Here is a 6,237-nt window from a genome sequence, read left to right on the forward strand (position 1 = left end):
CCCCCGGCCCCCGGGCGGGCCCGGCGGCGCGCGCAGCCAATCAGCGTGCGGGGAGCTTGGGGTGTGAGCCGCGCGTCGGGGGCCTGGAATCGGAAGGGAGACGTCGCTTGCTGATTGGTCCCGCCTCCCCCGTCGAGCGTGAGGCGAGGCGAGGCGAGGCGAGGCAAGGCAATTTACAGCGGGGCCGGGCGGGGAGGAACGTCGCGGTTTCGCATGAGTTCGTTTCCGACGCGCTCCCACTCGGGCTCCGGGAAGGGAAAGGGAAGGCCGCTAGCCTGCCGCGCCGGGAGGACGAGCCTGCCACCGTTACGCCCCCAGCCTCTCACCAGCGCCCTTGGGTGTGTCCTGAGGGGTCGCCGCCCCGTCCACCTTCCGTCGTGAATCTGGGAGTGGACACGTGCTCAAATCCCAGGAGACCTCTGGCTCGCCCTCGGGAGAAGCCGCGCGGCGGGGAGAAAAAGGGTCTGAAGAAGTCGAGGTTGTGGGCCCGCGGCTGGGCGCGCCCATATGCAAATGTAGGGGGCGGGGCAGAGATGTAAATGAGCCCAGAACCAGGATTGCCTCGGTGTGTTTAGGGCCAGACTCAGGGATGCCAGGTGGCTTTTTTTGTTTGTTTAACCTGTATTTTGGTTCCACCTTCAGGAAAAGTAGTATTAATGGTGCACGTTCTGAATGTTCCTTGTGACATCTAAAAGACAAGCCATCGGCATGATGCCCCTTAATTGTTGGGTTATCTTGTCTTCCCCTTCATTTCTTTACTGTTAAGAACTTAAATCACATCTGCCCTACAGGAGGCAACAAGGCCCTAAAGTTAGGGCTGTCCAAGAGGGGTGTGACCATGCTCAAGAGTAACCTTACATCTCTTACCTTGGGTACGTCCAAACCACAGCTGACAATTGAGCCCAACTAATTGTATTAAGTATGTATTAAGCACCTATTGTGTTAGGCAGGGAGCGCTGTAGAACTGAAAGTTTAAAAGAAGCTAAGTTCTCACCCAGGTGGTTGGTGGCAAAGACAGGGCTAGAACATGGTATTCTTGGCTGCCAGTCCCGCACTCCTTAGGTACTCATTGCATGGATTTAATTGGGTACTCTAGATAAACAAGCAGAAAGCATCACTGGCTTTACAAATCAGTAATTAAGAAGTACCAATGAGCAGTCAGAAATAAAGGCATCCCAGAAGAGGCTGCCTTCAGATGGACCTTGGGAGATATTCAGCCTTCTCCTGCCCAGATGTCCCTTCAAAATCTGCATTTCCACAATTTTTTAAGAGTTTTTTTTTTTTTTTTTTACTATAGTACGTATGCACTCACCAAAGAGACAGAGAAAGTGAGAAATCATCCCCCAGGGGTCATGGCCATGCTGCAATCCCATCTCTATTCTCCTGGAATTTTGGGCCTGGATGCACATGACCCCAGTGTGAGTGCCCTTGAACTGTGGTAGGGCCAGTGCCTTAGCCAGCGCATTAATGCCACCTGCTGGCTCCCATTTCTGCCATTTCTTTCCACTATCATGGAAATACTTTTCTCTTGGAAAGGTGACTAGCATGAACCCCAGGGCAAGGCAAATTGTAGTTTAATCAACAATTTTTTGGTTTTGAAAATGTTTATTCTATGAGCAAGAGAGATAGGAAGAATTAGACAGTACTCCTACCAGAGTCTTCACCCAGAGTTCTTACTACACCTTCAGCCAGCCTGGGATCATGAGATCTTGTGATCTTGCCCAATCTCCTCGGGGAATTCTCCCCACTTGAATCCAGAACTTTCATGGAGGAAACCTCACAGTCCCAGGTTTTACTGCTGTATCACTGTCCTGCCCTTAGATCAGACTTCTGAATGCAGCTTGGTTCCCAATGGTCTTTGGTAAGTGGAACTCAACTACTATGCTTAAATATAGTTGTATGATGATAAAAATAATAAATATAAAAGTAAATAGCACAGGGCTTTAGGGACCAGCAGATAGTGTAATGACTACTTCACTGGACTCCTATGTAGTAGACCACAGCTCGAGTCCTGGACCCAGTAACTTAAACTCACGCTGGGTGCGTGCGTGCCCAAGATCCCAAGAGGAGAATGGAGGAGGTGGGATTGCAACACAGCCATCCTCCCTGGGGAGTGATTTCTCACTTTCTTTCTCTATGTCTCTGTCTTTCTGGCAAGTTCATGCACGTGACCTACAGAAAAAAAAGAAAAAAAACTCTCCCCAGAAAAAGTAAATAGCACAGGACTTTGAAGTTGAAGTGTCAGTTTTCATTAACTCCTGTTGTGTGCATTTATGCTAAGATGAACATACTGGGCAGAAGTTCTTCCTTTAAAATTTTACTTCAAGACCAGCAGATGGAGTGGTGGTTAAGGTAGCTGGATTCCCACATGGCTGACCATTGTACAAACCAGCAGCTTCAAAATCACAGCAGATGCATGTACATGCGTGCCCAGAATTCAAGCAGAGAATAATGAAGAAGAGATTGCATCATGGCATTCCCCCTGAGGATTGAATTCTCACTTTTTCTCTCTGTCTCTCTCTTTTTTTTTTTTTGGAGAGGTTTTTTTTCCGCTATAGGGCATGTGTGCTCACCAGACAGACAGAGAGAGACATAGAGACAGAAAGCGAGAAATCACCCCCCAGGGGAGATGGTCACGCCGCAATCCCTTCTCCTCCATTCTCCTCTCGGGATCTTGGGCACGCATGCACATGCACCCGGTGTGAGTTTTAAGCCACCGGGTCCAGGACACGAACCACGGCTGACTACACGGGAGACAAGTGACATAGCCGTTACGCTAACTGCTGGTTCCCTCTCTCTGTCTCTCTAAGGCAAGTGATATGCCCTATGCCAAAAACCTTTAAAAAAAATAATTTTTTTACTTCTAGAATGATTCCTTCCATTGTCCATTTAGGGCAGCTCTACTAACTCATTTTTTAAAATAACTTAGGACAGAGCCCCAGGAATCCAACTGGTGGAGCTGTTTCACCACCTGTGCCTTTTGCTTTCTGGAGCCACCAGGGAGGATGGTATAGGGCGAAAGACTGCTCGACTTTGAAGTAAGAAGGCTGTTTCTGGTTTTTGTTCTCTCCTCTTGCTAACACAGGTCAACAGGTTTATTATGAATGGTGTAAAAGTATCCTGCTGTTCTAGCCCTTCCCATTGCTAATTACAGAAACTATCTGAATCTGGGTAATTTCAGAGAATAAAAGTTTATTGAGCTCATGGCTTGGTGGTCCAAACCCCCCCTCTGGTGGGGATTCTTCTCGCTGCATCGCAACATGGCAGGAGACAGGAGAGAATGGCCTGTGTGCCATGTGTCTCTCTGGGCCTCGTTTCCTCTCATACACCCACTAGGGGGCTCCACCCTAATCATTTCATCATTCCCAAAGGCCTCCTCTTTCAACATCGTAAAGGAATTAAGTTTCTTCTTGATACCTTCACAACCAAACCTCAACACATGAATTTTGGGGAGATATAAACCATAGCATCTGGGCCATACAAAGACTTTCTACTTTGTGATCAGGGTTTAGATTTGGGTGTCCAGCTGGGCAGTAGAAGTAGGAACAAGAGCAGGACTGATAGGCATTCAGAATTTGCTTCTCATACAGGAGTTAGGTACTTTGAGATTACATTAATTCTGTGAATAATAAGCCTGAGGTCTAAGTTCATCTCTCCAAAGTGAAATAATCTGGGTCCCTAACTCTTCCATTTAGAAAGCCTTCCAGGATCTATAGAATGAAGGAAAGGGAAGGACAGGCAACCTGGCTATCAATGCAGTCTCCAAGGGGCTTAGAAATTAGAGCATGTCTACTATCCCCTCTACTAGAAATGCATCTAAACCAAAGTGGGTCAAGACAGAAACTGAAGACACATAGAGCAGGGATTGCCATGGCAACAATCAGCTTAGAAATCCACAAGAGTACTCAAGATCTATCAGTAGGTCCCTGTTGTATAAATTATATTAAGTAGGTCTTAATTTTATATGAATAGACAAATTTAACCCTTCATTACATGTGACAGTGCAAAATCAATAAAATCTCAGTTCAGAATCCATTTCAAAATAGCTAAATGTACTAGAAAGACATAAGAAAAATGGTTAGAATGATTACTCCACAAAGAATTTGAATCATGAATGAAAAACTTAAAATTTCATTATTCTTCAGTGGTTTGATTTTTAAAAATATATCTATGTGTTGATTTTTCAAAAGACACAACTCACATTGTTCATCCATTCTCTGATAAATCTATAAAGCCCTTTTTGACTCCTCCAGCCCCAAATTACACTACTCACCCATAAATTTCCTCTTACAGTCTGAATGATAGACACATCATGGCTTTGTTTTGATTAATGTCTTGATCTGTTAGTTTAGTCTTGAGCAGTTTCTTACATGTGTATATTTTGTCTTCCCATCTAGCTTGTAAATTCCTGAAGGACAAGGACAGCTAATTCTCAGTTTATCTCCCAACACCCTTACTGAAATACAAATTGAAGAAAGGTAAAATACAACATTGGAATCACAGAAATGCTGTGTGTATGTCTGCAAGCATTCTACACAGCTTTGTCCCAGCCTGCCATTTTGTAGTTGCCCTTAACTCAACTGTTAGGTCTCCTGTCAACATCTAAGCTTTGCATTTGTTCATCTGGGTGGAACTATGATACACTGAGCATATTACATCTTAAGAAAAAATCCAGTTATTTGTAACTGAAAGGACACTGATTAAATGGTTAAAAAAATAAAAAAACCAAAGTAAAAATTGCAAAGAACAAATGTGTGGAGTTTAGACAGGTGGAGTAACAACCCTCTGTGATGCTAGACACACATGGCAGGGCCCAGGTTTTAGTCAGAGGTCTCCCTGTGCATGCCAGGCATGCACACATGCCCACAATCCAGGCTGGCTGGAGGTGGATCAAGGGTAGGAATTCTCTGTTGGAGGTACCTCTCTCTATCTCTCTCTCTCTCTCTGAAGAAATAAAACAAACTTAGATATGTAATGTTACTTTTATTGTAAATAATAACGATTAAGTGGATTCTGAATTGATTCAAACTTGATCACTTTTACAGTGTCAAGTGTGATAATAAAGGGTTAAACTTGTCCTATGTCTTTGAAACTCTGGGTATCTTATGCTCACACGTGGCACACTTCAGTTCAGACTAGCTACATTTCCAGTGCTCGGTAGCCGCACATGACTAGCGTTATCATATTGGATGGTGCAGGGCTGTTACATAAAGAGCAGTCCATTTATTTTTACTGTATTGAATGAATGAATGAATCAAGCATGGGTCTGAATTGGATGTGTAGAATGGTGCCCTCACTAGCTGGAAGACAATGGATGGGAGGCCATAGATGAGGGAAGATCAGCTCTGCAGGCTCTGATTGGGAGAAAAATACATGGCAAAAGAAGTTAACTGTCATCTTTCTCCAGGCTTCTGATTATCATTATTATGTATATACTTAAAGTTATACAAAGACATACAGGATCATTGGATTAATTGATTGTTGGGTAACTAGTCCAAGGATTGTTCAAATATTACTTGGAAAATTATAATACCATCCCAATGCAATTAGCGCTCCCATAAGGACACTTAAATATTATCTCAAATCTATATATTCTGGGAAGAGACTAAACATAGCCCAATAGAACAATAAATAAATTGTTTAAAGTTCTATTGTAAGGGGGATTATATAGTAGTTATATGTCAACAATAGGGCCTTGTGCCTTGATTATAATTGTGTGTGTGTGACAATATTGACTGAGCCAGGCTGCTCCTAGGCAGGATAAGTATATAAAGGTATAATACTCTTGGAAAATCCAAGCGTATTAGCATAATTGCTCTGATGAAGACTGAGGAGCTTATTTAACATAGCTGACTAGAGTAGACAATAGATGCATAATCGGTGCCCTAATGGTTGAATTAATGAGCTCCAATTGTTTGTCCTTACTAAACAGTCCTTAGCTATAAAAAAAAGACATTTTGCTGAAGGAGTCTGACAATTGTACTAGTTGATGAGTGGCAGAATGTAATTAATGGTGGGATAGAGCCAAGTATTATTGAGCCCTAAAATCTTCAATGGTGGGATCCAAGGATAAATTATATAGCTACGTAGAGGTTCCGTATCAGCTCTTCCTTGCCTTCATATAATCATGGAGCCTGATTCAGTGCTCTTATTTTGCAGCTAAGGAAATTGGGGCCCAGGTTTCCCCAAAGTCCTGTGACCACTTAGTTCCAGGGATTATGCATGTAGTAGACACCA

The 6,237-nt window shown here is 43.7% G+C and overlaps 1 protein-coding gene across 3 annotated transcripts in view; it reads right to left on the bottom strand.

The window, feature by feature from the left end:
- Positions 1-472, bottom strand: part of SMAD2 (SMAD family member 2) — a 105,011-nt gene extending 104,539 nt beyond the window's left edge. For 2 of the 3 annotated variants that reach the window (XM_014586242.2, XM_006144437.3), the window contains exon 1: positions 327-471. The gene's annotated coding sequence lies outside the window, so the exon portion shown is untranslated. Of the gene's footprint in view, positions 1-326 lie in introns of all 3 variants that reach the window. The other variant, XM_006144438.3, reaches the window with a different exon arrangement.
- Positions 473-6,237: the final 5,765 nt, after the last annotated feature.

This window comes from Tupaia chinensis, unplaced genomic scaffold (assembly GCF_000334495.1).
Source record: "Tupaia chinensis unplaced genomic scaffold, TupChi_1.0 Scaffold000119_2, whole genome shotgun sequence".
NCBI lineage: Eukaryota > Metazoa > Chordata > Mammalia > Scandentia > Tupaiidae > Tupaia > Tupaia belangeri.